We start from the raw sequence: 20,715 nt of genomic DNA on the forward strand, positions 1-20,715 counted from the left end.
ACACGTGTTTGCAAAAATGTAAAACACCGTGAATCTCCCCACTACGTTTCTATTTTGCAAAACGTGGTTACTTCTTTCAAAAATACGTTATTCGTGTTAACATGCAATGGGTAGTTTACCCTCGCTCTCATTTATATGGCTTAATGGATAAGATATTTTGAAATTTTATCCATTTTACTGTCAAATTCTGTAAATTTTGACAGATATAAGCCACAAAAGCAAAGCTCTTTAGGATCTTCAACCAGTTTTAAGAATGTAAAGAGGTCCTGAGATTTAAAGGTCTGAGCGCCTCTGTTCTAGGAACGATATTGTGAACACTAATACCAGTTGATGCCTGAGGAAGGGGCAGACGGTGCCGTCACCCACGCCTTCAACAAATCCCCACTACTAAATCATGTGCCCGAGATTTAGGGTCTGGCCATGTAGTGTCAGAGGGCCCAGGAGGTTCGGGTTTTGTTCCATCAGTGGGAAAGCTGTGCCACCCTGGGCAAGTCCACTTCCTCCTCTGAGCCTCATCTGGAAATGGGGATTCAGTGGTTCCCGCCTGACAGGAGGGTGCGTTGCGGGAACTAAGTGGGGGTGGAGATGAGGAGGGTGAGCACGGCTCACCCAGACGGGTGCGTGCGCCGGCCCCGCGCTCAGCATTTCACAGCCAAGTTCTCCCTAAGTCCTCGTGCAGCCCCCAGCCCAGTCCTGTCACCCCTTCAGGCTGCTTGGGAGGGTGAGTGAGACAGAGCCTGTCCGTGCGAAGACCGTACACCCCAAACCCCTTCAGCACCTTCCTATCGCTAAGGGTAAGGACTCTTGCAGAGATCCTTTTCTGAAGTTTAGGGATGCCCGCTGGGCAGCGGGGAGCCTCACACCTGGAGGACGGCACACATCTGGGAAGAGATGCCAATAATCTCCATAAAACTCTTTCCCAGCCTCGGGCCAGTGGGGTGCTTAGAAACCTGCAGGGGGCAAGGAAGACCAGCCTGCTGAGGAGCCTGCCCTTCCCGGATCCTTGAGAAACAGGTATTTCACGCTGCATTGGCACACGGGGGCGGCCAACAACCCCTGCGCTTGTCTGCCTGGCTGTCGGGTCATTTTACAAACTGGCTTTTACCGGTAGGGGAGGCGGGCAGACGCGGGCAGTGGAATATCCCTCAAGGTCACAGGATCAGATCTGGCCCGGCTACGGGAGGCTTCTGGGGTTATCTGTGCTCGGAGAAGCTGTCTATTTGGGGGACCTGGGTCACTGCTTTCAGCCAGCAAGTGTCTGTGAAGCACCTAGTAGGTTCTAGGCACCGTGCTGAGCGCTGAAGACACAGTGGTGAGCACGGCTGGCGGAGCCCTCGTCCCCACGGAAGGTCACGGGCACAGGTTCTGGGGATTAGGGTGGGGGCATTATTCGGCCCACCTCGCGGAGGGGCAGAGGTGTGTCTCCGGGCCGCCCCGTCAAGGCTGTGGACGCTGGCCGGCTGCGCTCCTGCACGGGCGCGGGGCTACCGATCCGCTCAGCGGCTGAGCTCGCTCCGGCTGGCCCACACGCAGCCAGTGCCGTCTCCTGCCGGCGTCTCCTTTTGCTTCCAGAGCGGAGGCCTCAACTTGGCTGCACACTCAGTGGCCTGGGGCCTCGCTGGAGGGCCGGCGGGGCCCCAGAGTCTGCATTTCTAGCCCATTCCTGCTCCTGGGGACAGCGTGGCTGCTGGTGTGGACCACACATGGGAGGGCGTGGGTGGAATTTCTGCTCCGTGCTGATTCCCGTGGCCTGGAACAGAGGTTGGCACATAGTAGGTGCTTAATAAATACCCAGTGAATGAATGGATTCCCCTTGGTCCCTCCCCTGTTTCTCAGGACCAGGACCTGGCATCTTTCTCTCGCTGTCAGGCCCTCTGGAGTTCTGGTGGAGGGAAGGAGCCCAGAAGGCACCAGCTGGGGTGACAAGTAACAGACCCGACAGGCAGACACCGCTCCCTTTCCTCCATGACTCTCTACCTCTATTACTTGTATACTGTTTCACTTGCTATGTGTAACCCAAAACCTCACGTTGCCACACCAATCCCACCAAATCTCCCAAAATGAGGGCCAATTGAGCGGCAGGGGCCCCCTGCCCGCCCCCACGAGGGCACGCACGCATTCACCAGCTACCGTTATGGCCCCCCAAGCTTGGCTCCCCTCCCGCCTCGCACCGAGGTCTAGCCACGACTCAACATGGGCTCTGTTTATTATTCTAGAGAAGCAATTTTCAAGGGGCTGAAATACTTGTTAAAATTAAGGTAAAGAATGTAAACCACAGCCAGGCCGGTTCACCTTGTGCTTCAAAGGCCTCTTGTTTCTCCAGGCACCGCCTCCTGCAAGCTTCCTGCCCGTCTCCAGCAGCCCCGGCGCAAAGGAAGGCCGGCCGCCCGGCGGACGGGCAGAGCGGGGCCTGCACAGCTGTCCCGGGGCAGGAGGCACCTGCCGGGCCCGGGTGGGAGGCGGCCCGGGAAGGCTGCAGTCAGTGGAGGGGGCCTGACAAGGGAGGAGGGAAGACGGGCGTGTGCAGCGTCCACGGGCGTCTGGGGGGGCCCGCCGTGCCCGCGGAGCCGGCTCTGTCTCCCAGTGCGTGGCGGTACGCGGCCCTCCAGGCTGAGTCCCGGCATCGCGGGGCCTGACTCAGGGGGAAGGGCAAGGGGGGAGGACTTGGGCCACGTAAGCGCCGAAAGGCAGAGCCCCTCAAGGAGAGCCACCCGGGGCTGCTTCACAGCACAGACTGCCGCCTCTTGTTCCAAAAACCTGCTGCTTCCCAGTGGCTTTCTATTTTCTGCAGACATCTCCCTTAAAAAATGATAACGGGGGAAGGAGGGCTATTTAGGGAGCTTTAGCCTGGAAAGCCCCTCTGGCAGTTGGAGGAGGGCCCTGGAAGGCTGGGTGTGCGTGGGGCTCCCTCACTGAGATCCTTGAGAAGGTCTCGCCCTCTCAACGGGTCCAAATCGGTGGTCCAACTTCCTCTGGAGATTAGATCGGCAAGTGGGGAGAACGATTAATTAAAATAAAATGGATGAATCTGAGCTTTTTCCGAAGTGGGTTCAGATTCAAGTTCAGGCTACATCTCCGCAGGCTCTTGGCACCAGCGCGGCACCCTCGGCCCACGCCTGTTAGGTGACTCACTGCTTCTGGAGGAGGGGGTTTCAGGACCCAGGCTCCAGGCCAGTTCCTCTGCTGTCTGGGAGCTGAGTGACTGGGCACGCCCATCTTTCGAACATCTTCCCGTCCACTGTGCACGACAGGGCGAGGGTGCTGCAGACCCCGACATGGGGCGTGCTCTGTGGCAGTGGGTGAGATGGTTAGAACTTCAGACGGGGCCCTTGGAGCCAGGCAGGTGGGGACCAAGTCCCCTGCCCAGTAACTATGGACGCGCCCACGGCCGTGTGTTGAACCTCCCTGTGCTTCAGGCCCTGCTCTGTAAAGGTGTGAATGTGAGAGCACCGGTGAGGGATGCCGTCCCGGGGGGCTGTTTCTATTCATGTCTCCGGCATCATCCGTTGACCATGAGTTAGAGATAAGACGACACATCCAGAAAGCAACGATTTAGGAATACAAAAGGCACCCTTCTGGTCTTGATCAGTGGCCGGACACGTGCTCAGTGAATCAGGAGAGCTATGGTGTAAGCCCCCATCTGAATCTAAAAGCCCAAGAACCAGGAACACTGACGTCCGAAAGCAGGAGAGGGTGGATGTCCCAGCTCGGCAGAGAGAACAGATTTGCCTTTCCTCCAACCTTCTGTTGTGCCCGGACCCTCAATGGATTGGGTGACACCCACAAGGCTGGAGAGCCATCTGCTTTCAGAGGTCCACCATCTCAATGCTCATCTCATGCCGAAACACCCTTCCAGCCAGAAAAAGTGTTTCATCAGCTACCTGGGCATCCCTGAGCGCGGTCGAGGGGACACGTGAAATTGACCGCCACATCTGCATGGCAACCCGCAGCTTCCCAAATGGCCGTGCAGAGCCCCCGTCCCCTGTGAGGCCCGAGGAGCTTGCCGCCGCTGGGTGCACCGTTTCCAGGTGAAGAGCGTCGATTTAGACATCTGCGGGTTTGGAGCCATCTCATGTGAGGCTACAGGGGACCCCTGGGCACCTTTCTCTTGGGCGTTGATGTCTGCTTTGCCGCGGGAAAGCTGAGTGAGATTCCTGGGGCCCGGCGGGGCGCGCACTGAGCATATCACCACGTGGCCAGAGCCCTGTGGGTCGGCTTTGAGCTGTGCAGCCAAAGTGAGTTTAGGACAGACGAGAGACCGGCTAACGCACGTTCGTTCCTCCTTTGGAATGCTGAGTCCATCACAGGAGAGCCCGACTCCGACTCCGGGTTTAGCCAACGGAGGGTAATCAGGACAGTGGGTGGCCCCATCGTCATCAGGCAGTTAGATCTGAGGAAGCACGCCCCCCACAGAGGCCAGCCTGCATTTATTCAGCTGCCCGGTGAGCTCAGCGCCCTGCACGCCCATCTCTCCCGACAGCTGCGGGAAGCTTGGGGAAGCGGCATCCCCGGATCCACGTCGGGCCCTGGAAATGCCACAGGGAGCAAGCAGCAGCCACCACTCAGGGGGTGGGGAAGTCTGCGCTTTGCTTCTCGAGGGAGACAGTGGAAACGGTTCCCAGAGGGCAGCGTCTCTCCGGGAACGCTTTAATAGCCGGAGTGGGCGTGGATTCACTCCGTGACATGGGTGTCAGGAGAATTCTATTTATTTCTCTGATTTTTCTCAGTCAGACAAATCCAATTGCAACTGTCCCTTCCCTCTCCCCCTACCACGCGTTGAGGTTTGTGAGAAATGTAACCTGTGTCATTTTGCCTTTTTTGAGGCGGGTAGGTAGCAGGGAAAAGTCAACTCCCTAGAGTCAGTTACCTGTCTTAGGCGGTCTTAAGCAATTCAGAATAGTTGAGGGAGGGGTCTGGTGTGGTTTCCACCATGGCTACCTGGAGCCCAAGCAGAGGAGCCCACGTGGTTGGTCTAGTGCAGGGCAGACAACTCCACCAGAGTCTGAACAAGCGTAGGCCAGGAGCTGGTGGAGGTGCGGAGAGCCTGCTGCGGGCAACCACCCCTCTGAGCGCTTTGCAGGCGCCCTGCCTGAGTGACCAGGGACACGAGCACAGGGGCAGGTCGGGGACACTAAGCAGGCCGCTGTAAGCCCTGCTCTGGCGGGATTCCGGGAGTAATCTAGAGTTGCCGGATTCAGCAAATCAGAATGCAGGATGCCCAGTTAAACTGTAATTTCAGATAAACAACCGTATGAGTCTCCTAGGGTTGCCAAAACAAATGATCACAAACTGGGGGGCTTAAAGCAATGGAAACGTATTCCCTCGCTGTTCTGGGGGCCGGAAGTCTGAAATCAAGGTGGGGGCAAAGTTCTGCTCCCTCTGGAGGCCCTGAGGGAGGGAGGGACCTTCCTGGTCTCTTCAGGCTTCTGGTGGCTACCGAAATCCTTGGGGCTCCTTGGCTTGTGGAAGCATCACTTCAATCCCTGCGTGTCGTCACGTGGCCGTCCCTTGGTGTGTCTCCGTGTCTGTACATACTGTTCTTATAAGGGCACCAGAGATTGGATTTAGGGCCACCCTCACCCAGGGTGACCTCGTCATAACTAATTATATCCGTAAAGACCCTGTTTCCAACTTGACACGTTCCGACGCTCTGGGTGGACGTGAATTTTTTGGAGGACACTTATTCAACCCATGACAATACTGAAAATAGTTTTTTAGTTGCATGGGACACATTTTATACTAAAATTATTCATTTTTTTCTGACATTCAAATATTTCAAAAGACATATTTATACTAAAAATTATTAATTTTTACCTGACATTCAAATATTGCATGGGACATTATTATATTAAAAATTTTTCGTATTTCATCTGTCCACCCAACTCCTGAGACCCACGGCATCTGTGTCCTGTCCCATCTGAAGTGCAGGCCAGCGCATTCCCGGGAGACGGCACAGCCCTTCCCACCCCGAGGCAGTGTCAACACCCCCTGGGCGCTGGGCCCACCCTGCAGGTACAGGAGAGCTCAGACTCTGGAAACTGAGTAATGGTCTCCCCTTCCCGGATGGGGGTGGGGAAAGGAAGTGCTTCACTGAGGTTGCAAAGCAGAAACAAAAAAGGTCAATGTCACCTCTTTTCTCTCCGTCCCTTAGGGCAAGAGCTGAGCCTCGCAGCTACGAGGAGCGGTGGGCTGAAGCTGGGCACAATCGCGGGGCGGGGGGGCAGTGGGGGGACACAAACATCCTCGGCCGTGAGCGTGGCGCGTTCACGCCACTTGGGCAGCCCCACACCAGGCTGTGTGAGCAGCCGCCGGCAGCCGCGGGGTGCAGTGAGGGCACCGTCTCCTCTTCTCACGACCGCCAGTAGTTCCCTGAGTGTCCCCGTTTGCACCCGAGGGGGCTCTGGGGGGTCAGGCAGTCGGTGACAGAGGGAGTGGGATTTGAACCGCCTCCCCTGTGCCTGACTCCGACTCACACGCAAGGCGCCGAGCTTGTCCCCCGCGTGGTCACGCATGCGTTCATCCACTGCACATGTGGTTAGTGTGTTTCACTGAGTGGCTGGGGGCCACTCGGGGTCCCTGCGGGAGGCTTCTGGAGCTTCCGCTGTGTGTGCAGGGGGTGATGAGGGCACGATGGAGAGTGAAGAGGGCGAAGGTAGAAGAGTGATGAGCGCGCGAGTGTGTTCGTCTGTGTGTGCGTGAGCGTGTGCGTGCGAGAAGGCCTCTATGGGTGAGGGTAGGAGTGTGTGCATATCTGTGGGTGGGATTCTTTTTTTTTTTTTGGTGGTGGTGTCCTCTTTATTAATGTGTCTCCTACCTTTCCCCCACAATTTCAGCCCCTTCCATCTACCCTCCCCCCAAAAGAAGGCAATGAAAAGAAGGGATTGTTGGAGGTCTGAGCTCCTTGGGCAGTTAGAGAGGGAACAGAAACCAAAACAATCAGTGGATGTGACAGGGACCGACAATCGAGAAATCGAAAGCAGAGAGGGAAAGGTGGAAGAGAAAGAGGGAAGCAGTGTTTGCGCACGCATGCACACGTGTGTGTGGTGGTGTGTACCTGTGAGTGTAAATGTGCGGGCATGTGATTTTGTGTGTGTGTGTGTGCTATATTAAATGCAGCGGTCAGAGAAGCTCCCTCTGATGAGATAATGTTTTGGAAGACACCATCTGAAAGAAATGAGGGAGCGAGCCCAGCTGGTTGAGGGGAAGAGGGCAAGGTGGTGGCAGCAGCAAGTGCAAAGGTCCTGGGACAGGACTGGGGCTGGTGTGTGGAGGCTCAGAACAGAGCCGGTGTGGCCGGGACTGAGTTTATGCCTCACAGCTTCAGCCTTTTTGACACTGGCTCTGTCACCCTGTCAGAAATCCTCGGGGAGGCATGGCATGGCCAGGGAGCCAAACTGTCCATACTGACTGGTGAATCCTGCATTTCTAACCCAGCAGGTGAGAGAAATGTCAGTCTGTAGAGCAGGGATTCCGGCAGAAAACCCCAGAGACATCATTACACTACCTAGGGATTTACCCACCTATTATTAGAGGCTCTAATAATATAGGCTCTTTGTGTGGGCAAAAGAATACACATATTATCCAGAAACCTAAAACGTAATGGCATACTTCTATAATGAAAAAAACTTGCCCAAACCTGTGAGATGTTTTCTACCACAGCCTTCACTCACGTTAAACCTTCAACATCTGATAGAACAAGACTTCGGTCACATCCAGCTCAACGGGATCAGCCCCAGGGAGGACTTGAGTAGAGAGGCTCTCTGGTTATGGACACAGAATAAAAAATGAACAGTGAGGAGGGTGGGGAAGGAGGAGGAGGGCAGTGAAAGCTGCAAGCTCAGATACAGGTGGCATTTTGGAGTGAAATATTGATTCCCCAATATACAAATTACGTATCTGTATGTAAGTCAAATCATTATGCCGGACACCTGAAACCTACATAGTGGCATATGTCAATTATATCCCAAGAAAGATTGTACCTCAAGAAAAAAATACACAGAGATACATAGAGTCTTTCAGAATCCAAGTTTAAAAAGCTGAGCAGTACGTGGTGAATCCTTTGAACCCAGGCACTGGAATCGGACAAACCAGGAGTGGAAACTCAGCTTTGGCCACGTGGCCTTGGAAGTCACTGGAGCTGAAAAACGGGGAAACCGGGATTTCACAGTTCCCGGTGTTGCTTCAGGATAGCAGGGAACAGAGTAGCCGTGGATGCCAAATTAGACAGAGGAAAGTCTCGAGATGATTACAGCGACTGGAAAGGAAAAAGACAAAGAGAGGAGGTCCCCAGAAGCAGAGAGAAGAGGGTGGACCGTGAGGGCGGACAAAGACAAGCCCGTATCTGGAGGCAGCACCAGACGTGAACTGTTTAGAGATAGGTGGGAACGTTCCCCTTAACAAGGAATTAGAAGTGCTGGTGGAAGGGACTCCACAGCTCCACACTGCATGGCAGGAGATGACGGAGCAGTTTCCCCAAAGTTTTGGGCAAAAGAAAACAGGATGAAGAACATGAAGTCCAGGTACATTGTCAAGTACGAGGGCAGCAAATCGGTATTTTTGAGAACAGAACAAGAAAACACCGAATGCTACACTCATTCCCCCCACCAGGGCACTGGAGAATTCCTCGAGGACGTGGAGCCGAATGAAAAGAAGACAGAAAAAGACACTGGGGGGCAGTGAGGGCGACGCCAGGAACTCCACATAGATTGGGGTTCCGCACACTTGGGGCCATTGTTGTTACAGAAGAGGATTCACCCCAGACAGTATAAACCCTAAATATGGAACTTTACACCTGCGGGGGGTTAGTATTCAGAACACAGTTTATATCGTATGGGTCCCGTCCAGGGACACGCGATACAGGCGGCTAGTGGGGCCGCGTGGAAGCTGGAGCCTGTGGGGGGTCAAATGGCACTGCCTTAAGGGCACAGCCTTCGGGCCACCCCTCCCCACAGTTTTGGCGTCCACTTTTCTTAGCTTTGCAGTGATTTTTAGGAATCACCATCTTTTTTTTTTTTTTTTTTTAAACATCTTTACTGGGGTATAGTTGCTTTACAATGGTGTGTTAGTTTCTGCTGTACAACAAAGTAGATCAGCTAGCTATACATGTACATATATCCCCATATCTCCTCCCTCTTGCGTCTCCCTCCCTCCCACCCTCCCTGTCCCACCCCTCTAGGCCGTCCCAGAGCCCCGAGCTGATCTCCCTGTGCTAGGCGGCTGCTTCCCACTAGCTGTCTATGTCACATTTGGTGGTGTGTATATGTCCCTGCCGCTCTCTCACTTTGTCCCAGCTTACCCTTCCCCCTCCCCGTGTCACCATCTTCTGTGGTAAAGAATTATTCTGGCAATTCCCTTGGTGTTACTTTACATTTTTTCAATTAAATTCAAGTAAAAGAAATACGTTTTCAGTTTTAAATAGTGTTACTCATGTGTATTAACTTCCTCTCTTCAGCTGTCTATCGATATTTGTGTATGTATGCAGGAAGCCATCCAAAAAGACAGCCACATTAATATTAATCCTATTTTGGAGGAGTTAATACATTTTGGGCAGTTGGTTGCTTTCTTAGGAATTTCTGCTTAAATTTTTTTAAAAAGCAAGCATGAATGATATTTATAAGAAGCAAATACACCAATACTTAAAAATACACCACTATATGCCTTTCTTGGAGGAAAAAAAAAAAAACCACAGTGGAATATATCAATATACTGTACCTCCCTGAAAGAGAAATCTAAGTTATTTAATTGTGGGAAATAAACCTATAAGCAGGCAAAAAACACTGAATCACTAAACAGAATTCCATTTAAATAACAGGGTATCTGGCCTAACTCTGAGATGTAGACGTCAAATGCTTCCTTTTTCTTAACTTTATAATTTATTCATGTATTCAACAAAGTGCCGAATGCCTACCATGTGCCAGGCATGTCTCTTTTATTTGATGACAGTCCCCTAGGCTCCTACGGACGCATGACAAGATTACATTTAGACGAAATAAAAGTCACTGTATTCCAAAAGGCAGCTTTGAGCAAGCATCCTCTTGGGAAGGAGCCATGACCATAATGGCCGTAAATATCCATGCCCCCAAGATCGCACCTCACTCTTCTCGTAAGACGCAAAATCTCTCAGAAGCTTCCGGAAGAGGAGCCAGAAGCACAATGGTAAGAGACTCTGCCAGCTTTTAGAAGATCAGGTGATGGAGAAGTGCTGTTAGTTTGACTTCCTGAATACGCAGCGAAAGTTGTATTGAAAAGGGAAACCCCAGGCTGGTGTCAGCCCAGACACGGCCTCTTCCCCTTCTTCTCAGGGACTAGACCTTCGTTGTGACCTTGGCCTCCTGGGGAGACTAATTACAGCTCAGCGCAGGCTCCTGCCGCCTTGCAGGGACCCTACAGCCCCGCCCCCAGCCCCCTGCTGCCCAGCCTGTCGCCCGGTCTAGGGCTGCCTTCCGCTGGGTGGTCCCTCCAGCACTGCAATGGCCCTCACAGTCCGTGGGCCCTAAGCCAGGCCCAGCAGCGCCCCCGCTGTCATCATCCCGCCGGATGGTGCATTAGAGCCTCCCAGACCACTTCCTGCCGAGATGCCGGGAGGGAGCCCAGTCAACCAGCCTTGATCCAGAAGCCTGGGAACTCAAGCCTTGAGCACCTTAGGGAAAAAGCAAGAAAGACTTTCCTAATTCTGCTGTCTTCCGAATACCACTCTGGATTCTGGCTCCAGCCCCTCTGAGATTGTAAACATCTGCGGGGACAGACAGCCTGACCCTGCGACTCCGCCGCAGGCCCCCTGTGGATACGCAGATGACGGGTGGAGAGCGGTCAGCCGTCCCAGCCCGATAAGGGTCCCTAAAAACCCCAAATCCATGGGCAGATTTAGCCTTCTCAAACCACGCCACATACCAGCATCTGTGACATATGGTACAAATAAAATGGGCTTAGTCTTACATCGGGAAGGAGGTCACTGGAGGCAGCTGAAACTGGGAAACCTCACGGCAAAGACAGAAAAGGCCAGGCTTGGAGGCGACAGGGCTGCACGTGCAGCTGCGCACGCTCCGTGGGTCAACGCTGGCTTTGTGTCCAGCCTTGGAAGGCTCTGCTCCTTCACTGGAGGCTAAATGTGTCCCCGAGCACCCACTGCCCTGTGGAAAACCTGGGCTAAGCCTTCAAGTATGACCTAAGTCTTGGTCAAAACACAGGCAGGCATTCACGCGGGTAACAGACGTGTCACTGTGTGCCTGGCGCACACGGTGCCCGGGGCGGGGGGGCGGAGACCAGAGCTTCTCCTCTGCTGCAGGACCTGCTTTGGGTCCAGCTTCCCAGGACAGGCCTCCGAGGGTCTGTCCTCCTCTTCCCTCTACTCCCAGCGCCCCGAGTCTGCACTTCCTGTGCATCAGAGCCGGAGGCCACTCCTCAATTCCATAAGCTCGGGTCTAAGTGCACCAAAGAGGAGGGTCCTCCCCCAGGTGAGTGCCTCCTTGATAAATGGATGGAAATGGCCCCAAATCTCCCACCTGAAAAGGGCCAGGATGTAAGGAGGCCACAGAACACGAGCAGTGATGTGGCCATGGGGACGGGGACATGGCCGCCGTTTTCAGTAAATGTTTTTACTTCGTTTTATTTCCCCCTTTCTCTGTCCAGGCTGAAGGGTCACTAACAGCTCCGGGTCCAGAACAGGCTCTGGGACAGACGTCCCCTACCTTTCGTCCTCACAAACGATTACATCCAGCCTCCGCCCACTGCCAGGCCTGCGCAAACCCGCCGAGCCATCTTTGTTTTGATCCGTTTAATTGCACGATTGCTTTTGAGGCTTATTTAAGGAGTGGTTTAATTTGTTTCTTCCTGGTCTCCTGGCCCCGCCCCAGACGTCAGGTCCTAGAGACAAGGGACCTGAGCTGTCATTTGCACGGAAGCGTCTTGGCGCCTGGAATCTAGTAAGCGGCCGCTGACCAGAGGAGGGGGTTGTCCCCGAGACGGTGGGCGCAGCCACGGCGAGCGCTCGGGCTTTCACTCTGACCGTGGCTTTTACCAATGAAACATTCCCTCCCTCTGCATTTTGTCCTAAGAGAAGCAGTAGCGAGCGGTGAAGACCTCGTTGTTTCCGTCACCGTGGAAGCTGGCATCTCATCTGGAAGGCAGCAGCCCTGTCAGGCAGGCCCGGCCCATCCAGCCCCCAGATGGGTGTCAGGCTGCTGGGACCATCCCAGCTGGCCGACATTACGGCGGTTACTGTAATAAAGACCAGGGTTAGCGGACAAACTTGGTATTTGCTTTTACGGCTGCTGTGAATTTTACAGAGTGTGAGGCAAGCCTCGGGTCGGCAGCGCTGCAGCAAAACAAAAACACACAACAGAGAAAAGCCACGCTGCTGAGGGCAGCTGCTGAGGTTCTCCTCGTGTACAGCTGGCTGAAACATACGGCACAGCACAACACAACACAACACAACACAATGCAGTACAAGCAGCTGTGGGGTGGGGAGAAGTTAGGTCAAATCCAGGGCTGAAAGAAATCTGTTTGGAGCTGCCATTGGGGGTGCAGGGCTGCCCCGTGGAACTGTTGCAGGGATTTAAAGAGGCAGAAGTTCACCTCCTGCGATTTAAGGAACTTTGCCGACGCCTGTGCTGGCGCGGGGTTCGAAGGACTGGGAACGGATCCGGCCGCCCGGGCGCACGAGGCGCACACCCCGCCTGCAGCTCGTCCGCACGCGGGGCTGCTCCACGCTGACTGACGGCCCAGGCAAACGGCCTCTTAATGCAAGAGCAGCCCCACTTCTCTTCCTCACTCACTGGACGCAGAACGGCCCCTCGAAGTGGTTTTGAACTGCTTCCTGTGGTTCCCCCGACTCTGCGGGGCGGGGGCTTCTGTTTTAAGAGAGTGACCGTGGCTATGAAGGTCCAGTCGGCCGTGGATGCGATGTGGGGCCTTGCGGGTGGCCAGGACAGGCTGGGTGGGCTCTTCATTCAGATGGTATTTTAAGAGTTCCTTTCAAGTGACGCATAGTAGAGAAGGCCGCCACTTCCTCCTGAAGGGTAAGAGGGTGTGTCTAGGCCAACAGACGCTAGGACGCTTGGCCGTAAAATGCGTCATTGTGTTTGGAGGGCTGGCGACCTCCCCATACGAGGCTGCATGGCTGGTGTCCATGAAACACCAAGACGTGTACGTGCGCATTTGCATTTACCGCGTACCTTCTCTGAATATGACGGTACGTTGTGGATTTTTGTTCAGAATGGCTCGGTTTCACATATTCTGTTCCCTTCCAGTCAATGGGTCCCGTGTTAGTCTGGGTTTCCGGGGAAGCGAATCCCGGCACAAGGGTTCACGCGCACGTTGCTCCTGTGCGAGATGGTCTCCGTCGGCACCCCTTGGGGAGCGGGCAACCGAGGGCCAAGGATGTCGGTGAGTCGGAGATTCCTCAGAACGCACGGCGGCGCCGGCTGGCCCGTTTCTCCAGCTCTCCGAGGCCGCAGGTTCTTCTGAAGCTGAGGGACCCTCTTTGTGGCCAAGATGGGGCTCCGATTGACAGGTAAGCCTCCAAACACGGGAGTAGGAAGCGGGGAACGGAGCCGGGAAAAGAATTCACGAGAATTCAGATGGCGAGAGCTGTGGTTTCTGTTGGTTTTCCCGCCCCCTTGGCTGTTTTTTCTCATGGCTCTCATTTCATCACAGATGAAACTTCGTCACAGCTCAGTATTTGTACAGCACTCCTCCTGGCTATGAAGCTTGATCTGAATGCTTTAGGTTCGTTTCTTTTTGTCTCTCTGTTTACTCTGCATCTTGTTCTGTGCACTCATTTAATGCAAATCACACCCACAATGAAATATCCCCACGCGGCCAGCTAGGGACAGCTAAGGTTAAAAAGGCTGATAATGCCAAGTGCTGGCGAACACATGAGCAGCAAGAACTCTCACACGTCGTGAAGAAAACAGGATGGCCTATCTTACAAAGTCAAGTACACACGCACCATATGACCCAGTAATACCCACCTCTCGATGTCACCCCAAGAGAACACATGTCCACACAAAGTCCTGTGCACGGCTGAGCACAGCAGCACTAGTCATAGTGGCCCCAGGCTATCTGGAACATTCTGCCTGGGTTCAAGCCCCGCCTCTGCATGTCAAAACGCTGAGCGATCGTGGCTTAGACACGTAGCCTCTTTGAGCCTCTCTTCCTCGTCTGTCTAACGGAAATAACAGCAGCGACCACCTCACAGGGCTGTTGTGAGCGTTAAATGAGTGAATATGTCTGAGAGCTCCACAGTGGGTTACTTGTGTCTCTCAAAAAGATATGTTCAAGCCCTAACGCCTGGAACCTGTGAATACAACCTTATTTGGAAACACGGTCTTTGCAGACCTCACCACCGAGGGCTGAGGTGAAATGCCTGCTGGGACTGCTCCCCAGAGGTGCACGGCACCACCCAGGGCCTCGTCCACCGCGTGCGGCGATGAGAGACAGGCTTCACTGGCATCCCTTGGGCCAGCAGATGGCCAGGGCTGTGGCCCAGCTCACCTGTATCCTACCTGGGCCGTCTTAACGGGTCCATCGGCCCCTGGGGCCTCCCCCGCAGAGCTCCACCAGCCTCCCTCCAAGCACATGTCCTGACATCGGCGGGCGGCCAGGCGCGCTCACACACACATGCTTGAGCGGAGATGCGTATCAGAGCCCCTGAGATGTGGGTTTTCTTCCAGATCAGATATGGGCCGAGCCCTCGCAGCTCCAGCAGAAGGGAGGAGAGGCACCGCATCTGAGTTGCATTAGCCAAACCAGCCCCAATTTATTTTTCCATGCCTGAGAATAATGATACAGTTTTAGTCTTGTGAGATGCTGCACTTCAGGGAAAAGGCACAAAGACTCAAGTAACCCTGAGTGCGGTTGTGGCCAGGCCCCTTCCGTGGATTTCTGTCCACCTTCCCGGGACTCGAAGAGACCCAGCTCCCATTCCCGGCGTCCTTCACCCCACCCCGTTCCGCTCTCGCCCCCAGCACCCCCCTGCAGGTTGCCTTTTATTTCAACACAACATGTCAAAGAACGAGGTTTGGTTTTGTGAGCCCAGGTTTGCTGCTTGCAAAAGACTGTCTAAATGGGGTGACACAGGTGTGCTTTCGGGGTGGTCTGAGAGACAGAGAAGCCCGGGGACAACACCAAGCCTGTGGGCTAGCGCAGCCCCAAACCGGAAGCTTTCCAGCCAAGCAAGCACGGTGAGGAGAGACTGGATGGGTCTCAGCTCAGACCACGGTCATGATGAGATCCACATCGGTTCTCGGCAAGTGTCTGATAGGAGAAAAGTCTGCCTTCCGTCCTACACCACTTTCTGCTTGTGCTTTTTCTCCTCTATTTTAATGCACCTCCCTCTCCCCTTTAACACACCTTTAACCCCCTGTGACCTTGTGCACTCTCAGCAGCGCCGCCCTACTGAGACTTGCTCCAAAAAAAAAAAAAACAGTGTCAGTCATTTACACATTAGTATAAATAAGCCATGGACAGGCTCCTTTTCTGGGCTGGAAGTGGCATTTAGGCCCCAGGTGTTCAGCGCTTGAACCAGCAGGCAGGCTACAGCTGGCTGTATCTATAGCTGAAGCTGCTCCTGCCTGAGGTGGACAAAACCACGTTTGCAGCACATACTCATCACGGGCACATGGGCACACATGCGTGTGCGTGCGTGTGTATAGGTGCACACGCACACTCTTCCAGGATCCCAGGGTGGAATATAAGTCAGTTTCCAAAGGCCGTTACGGGTGTTCCAGCTCTGATAAGTGCTGCCGATGTTGTTCTCCGAAAAGGAAGCAAGTGAGTGTTCCCATGCTGGAACGAGCCGGCTGTGTCTACCCTTAACAGTGGTGGCGGGGGGGGGGGGGTCAGGCCCCAGGGACGCCGATGGCCCCAGGCATGGGGTGTACGGGGCTTTGCGCTTATCACAGAGTCGCGTTATAAACAGGACTTCTTTTTAATGGTAGTGGGCACCGACTCAAAGATGTCTGCTGAAAAACCCTGTGCTCTTCTCTCTGCTGACTCATTTGGTGGGAATTACAGCCCCAAATGCCAGCGTGGGGCTGAGCCACATGACCGTCCGCTGAAAAATAAGGACAGGAGAGTTTCGGTCTTGCAAACAAACAACGGAGATGCAGCCAGATCTTCTTCCTCTGTTTGTTTTTTTCATTCACGTCAACAGCTCTACACCCAGCATTCAACGTGGCCCCCCTGGGTCAGTGCCTCCAGATTTGAGAAGAGAGAGGAATGGGTCACGAAGTGACCGCACCGCTTTTTTTATTTTTCAACAAGTGAGAAGGAACCTTGGTATGTAACAGAGGGAGGAAATGAAAACTCTGAAGGGTCTGATTTTTCGGCTGAGCCCTAGAAGCAGTAGCACGATAAATAAGCTGGAAGGAGAAACAAACCCTGGGTTCCAGCTCACCCTGCCACTAACTAGCTGGGTCACCTGTACGGCCATTTTCCCTCTGGGACCCCAGGTCTCTCACCGGCGAGACGAGGAGGTTGGTCTTGGCCAGAGGGGCACTTCCCTGGAACGTACGACCCTCAAGGCCAGCACCCACCCCAGGCCCGACTTCTTGGTCAGCTCACGGTCTCCGGCAGACCTCTGAACCCTTCTCAACCCCGCTCTCTGTGAGCCGTTAGCAATCGGTCAGAAATCTAACTGCTACATGTGGTTGTCATATCCACATGTGCTGTGTTTGCCAACTATTTCCAGTAGTTTCCTGTCCAGGATTTTGGTAGGATTGCACTGCCTGCCTTTTTGGGTGACTAGTTCAGGCCAATGAGTCATGAGCCAGTGAGAAATGGGTCACTTCTGGGCTGGGGTGCCTCAGTGCTGCCGTGAGACCCTCCACATCCCCCATCCCTCACGGCGCAACTGGAATGATCCAGTCATTGAGCAGAGGCCCCTGCCGGCCAACAGTGGACCTGCCCCATGAGTGAGAAATAAGCCTTTATTAAAAATAAATAAATAGACCTCAGAATTTGGGGGTTGTTTGTTACTTCAGCGAGTCTTGGCCCTTCCTGACTGATACATCATCCTCGGCCCCTTCGGCCCTGCAGTTTTACACGTCTGGGTCTGGTGACTTGGCCCTTCCGCCCGATTCAGAGCTGTCCCTTGGGACACTGAGGCCAGATCAAAAAGTTTACGGCAAGGACTCCCAGGATGTTAGCGCTCACATCTGTCTGTGGCCCTTCAAGGACAGTTTTCCCAGCTAGCTGACACACACCAGAGCCAATGTCCAAACACTGAGCACACCCTTCTGGTGTCGGGGTGTCCTGAGAGAAAATATAACAGCTATAGCAGTTCCGCGCCCACCTCTCTTCGCTTGTACGGCATTTGCCAGCTTGAAAAACAAGTTCTCACGCCAGTTTTCCTTTAAAAATGGCGGGTCGGGGGCTGTCCAAGGTTCTGCGTTCTACTCCTAAACCTCTCCTCTAGACCAGCAGGAGCCATGACACTAAAGCAATGTGTGAAGACAGAGGGAAGAAACACCACCCACGATGCTAACCGACCGGAATCTCACTCACCAAAGAGGTCGCTTCCTCCAGGAATCATCCGGGCCCACGTGTGTGCAGGGCTGTGCAGGCGCAGAGACGGAGAGAAATGGGCCCTTCCCTCGGGGCGTCACCGCCCAGGGGGTAGAGGGCAGTGTAGCAGGACGTGGAGTCTGCCAGGCTTAAGCCTCCCTGTTAGAAAGTGAGAATCCGAGGTTAGTCTTTGGCAGAGAGGCCGAGTCCTGTAACGCTCCGGCCTCTGGAGCCTGCAGACCTGTCTTCACAGCCAATGCGCCCACTTTACCACTTAATTCACTGTAAACTTGGGCCAGTCGTCTAACTGGACAAGCTGAAAAGTCACCTGTACCTAACACAACACTGTTAATCAACTATACTCCAATATAAAATGAAACTTTAAAAAAAGTCATCTGTAAACCAGGCAGCAACATCCATGATCACAAACTGATGTGTGGGTGATGGAGCCCATGCTTTGCGCCCGAGCCTGCTGCCCGACGTCTGCTGGGGACTCCCTAACCGCTGGCTGCTGTCACCCCACTTCCAGCGGGAAAGGGACACCCCGACACTCGAGGGCACCCCACACGTTCCGCCCCTGCCACCCTGTGTTCAAGAAATCTAAGACTCACTCCCTGAAAGAAACATCGGGCAAACGAGGAGGCTCTTAGGAGCCCTACAGGCCTTTGAAGGTGCCGGCAGCCCCATCGCTGAAGCCCTAAGTCCCGAGAAACAGTCACTGTATGAACAGAACACTTGCATTAAATGTGCTAGACATGTCTAAGAGAATAACAATAGAGAATCCCTGCTCTTTTTTTTCTTGTCATTTACAAAATTTTTATTCAAAAATTAACATACCGTAAGATTAATTTTCAAAATTCCATTTATCATAATGAACTAATTCAAACACACAGAAGAGCTCAACCGGCCCTTGCTTTGCACACTGCCACGTTAACCCAACTCACGCATAAACCCACGGGCACGTGTGCCCGTGCATGTGGAGCCACCAAAGCCAGGACTCCTCACAGAGCGATGTGGTGAGCACCTCTCTACCCCCTCGTGGGTTTGACAAGCTTCTTAAACACTGGAATGGGATTTCTGGCAAGTTTTGGCCCATCCTTTGCACTTCTCTGTGTTTTTCTCCCCTTGAAGTCTGTGTATGGAACATGCCTTCCCTCTGCGATCATACTTTACGGTTAAAATAATAATGCAAAACAATAATGCACTTTGAACTGTTTACATTTGATAGCTTGTCTCATCCCCACCACACCCGCGTGAGACACTTGGGATTCGTACTATTTGATTGTCGAGGACGCGGGCTCAGAGAGGTGATGTGAGCTGCCCAGGGCCACACAGCTCCTAATAGGGTGGTGAGCTGGAGAGTCAATTGGTGTTTTTTCATGTAGGACAGCTCTTATCATTGAACCAGAGCCACCTCCTTGGACGGTGAAAAGTTCTTGGGAAAATCTTAGCGCTGAGATGATATGCCTTTTCTATAGAAAAAAAATTTATTTATTTATTTTTGGCTGCGTTGGGTCTTCGTTGCTGCGCGCGGCCTTTCTCTAGTCGCGGCGAGCGGGGGCTGCTCTTTGTTGCGGTGCGCGGGCTTCTCATCGCGGTGGCTTCTCTTGTTGTGGAGCACGGGCTCTAGGCTCACAGGCTTCAGTAGTTGTAGCATGTGGGCTCAGTAGTTGTGCCTCGTGGGCTCTAGAGCGCAGGCTCAGTAGTTGCGGTGCACGGGCTTAGCTGCTCCGCGGCATGTGGGATCTTCCTGGACCTTTTTTTTTGGAAAGATGTGGCATTTTATTAACAGATGGTCATAATGGAAATGTTTCACAAATAGGGAAACTGAGGAACACATAAAAGACTAGAATCAAATCACAAGATCTGAATGAATACTGATGGAATCAGCTCAGTCACAGTTACAGTTCTGTTTCCTATCCATTTTTCTTGGAATCCATGTCCCCTGCATGGCAGGCGGATTCTTAACCACTGCTCCATCAGGGAAGCCCAAGAGATGATACGTGTTTAGAACAACGACACGTGTCCCTGGTTGAAAGAAGCATTTCTCTTGAGTTAAGGGGTAGGAACTCACTGTCCTTCAGAGAGGATGCTGAAAAGAAGCCGTCAGCCCTTTCTCCCTCTCCCTCAGCTGAAGAGTACATATATGTTAGCTGTGTTTAAGTCACGAGAACGTAAAGAGAGAGAAGTTTACTAGTTGTGGGTAATCTATACAATCTGTAACTACAAAATCATTTCTATTTACTTATTTTGAAGGGTCTAACCTGGTATTCTTTTAAAACAACCCATGTGTTGACTGCAAAAAGGAAAACTAACCGTGGCAACCCTGCTCGTGGAAGACAGAGAGCTGACAACAGACGGCGTGCAACTGGAGTTTGGGGCTCAGAGATCATCTAAAGCAGCACCTCCTGAACTTCGCTCCGTGAGCAATTTTCCTGGGGCTCTCGTTCAGATGCAGATGCTTATTTGAAGGCCTGGTGTGGGGCCCAGGACACTGCATTTCCAACCTGGAGTCTCAAGGGCCTTGGATCTGGTCTCTCAGCCCGGAAGCACATGAGAATCACCTGAAGCTTTGAAGAGTCTGTCACCTGAGCCCAACGGCAGACAGAGTAAACCACACACGCTGGCGCTGGACCCAGGTGATTCCAGTGTGTGCGGCCAGGCTTCAGAATCACTGCTTAGAACCAACAGTTCTCAAAGCTTTGATCCCAGAAACACCTGACACGCTTAAACATGATTCAGGATTTTTTTTATTTTCATTTTTATTGGAGTACAGTTGATTTACAATGTTGCGTTAGTTTCAGGTGTACGGCAAAGTGAATCAGTTACACATATACACATGTCCACTCTTTTTTTAGATTCTTTTTCCCATGTAGGCCATTACAGAGTATTGAGTAGATTTCCTTGTGCTCTACAGCAGGTCCTTTGATTCAGGATCTTGAAGAGCTTTTCCTATCATATTTATCACATTAGAAAATAAAGCTAAGTAATTCTAAAAATTCACTTACTGATTCATTTCATTTTACGTTAAAAAATGAAAACGTGCTTTATGATAAGTAAGTACCTCACAAAACAAACAAAATCGAGTGAGGGGAGCGGCGCTGTTGCGTGTGTGCGCCTCGAGTGTCTGCGTGACCAGGACGCGGCCGGGGCCTCCCCGCTGCCCGCCCTGCATCTGACCTGTCGCTCTTTATCTTGTTTCATCCTCAG

General features: G+C 53.1%; 1 protein-coding gene across 1 annotated transcript in view; it reads right to left on the reverse strand.

The window, feature by feature from the left end:
* Window positions 1-20,715, reverse strand: part of C18H16orf95 (chromosome 18 C16orf95 homolog) — a 453,505-nt gene that overhangs the window by 17,550 nt on the left and 415,240 nt on the right. Inside the window, exons 2-4 of the transcript XR_010837980.1 lie at window positions 17,506-17,664; window positions 7,637-7,760; window positions 1,400-1,750 (exon numbers count right to left, since the gene is read on the reverse strand). The gene's annotated coding sequence lies outside the window, so the exon portion shown is untranslated. The remainder of the gene's footprint in view (window positions 1-1,399; window positions 1,751-7,636; window positions 7,761-17,505; window positions 17,665-20,715) is intronic.

The sequence above is a fragment of the Kogia breviceps genome, chromosome 18, assembly GCF_026419965.1.
Source record: "Kogia breviceps isolate mKogBre1 chromosome 18, mKogBre1 haplotype 1, whole genome shotgun sequence".
Classification (NCBI taxonomy): Eukaryota; Metazoa; Chordata; class Mammalia; order Artiodactyla; family Physeteridae; genus Kogia; species Kogia breviceps.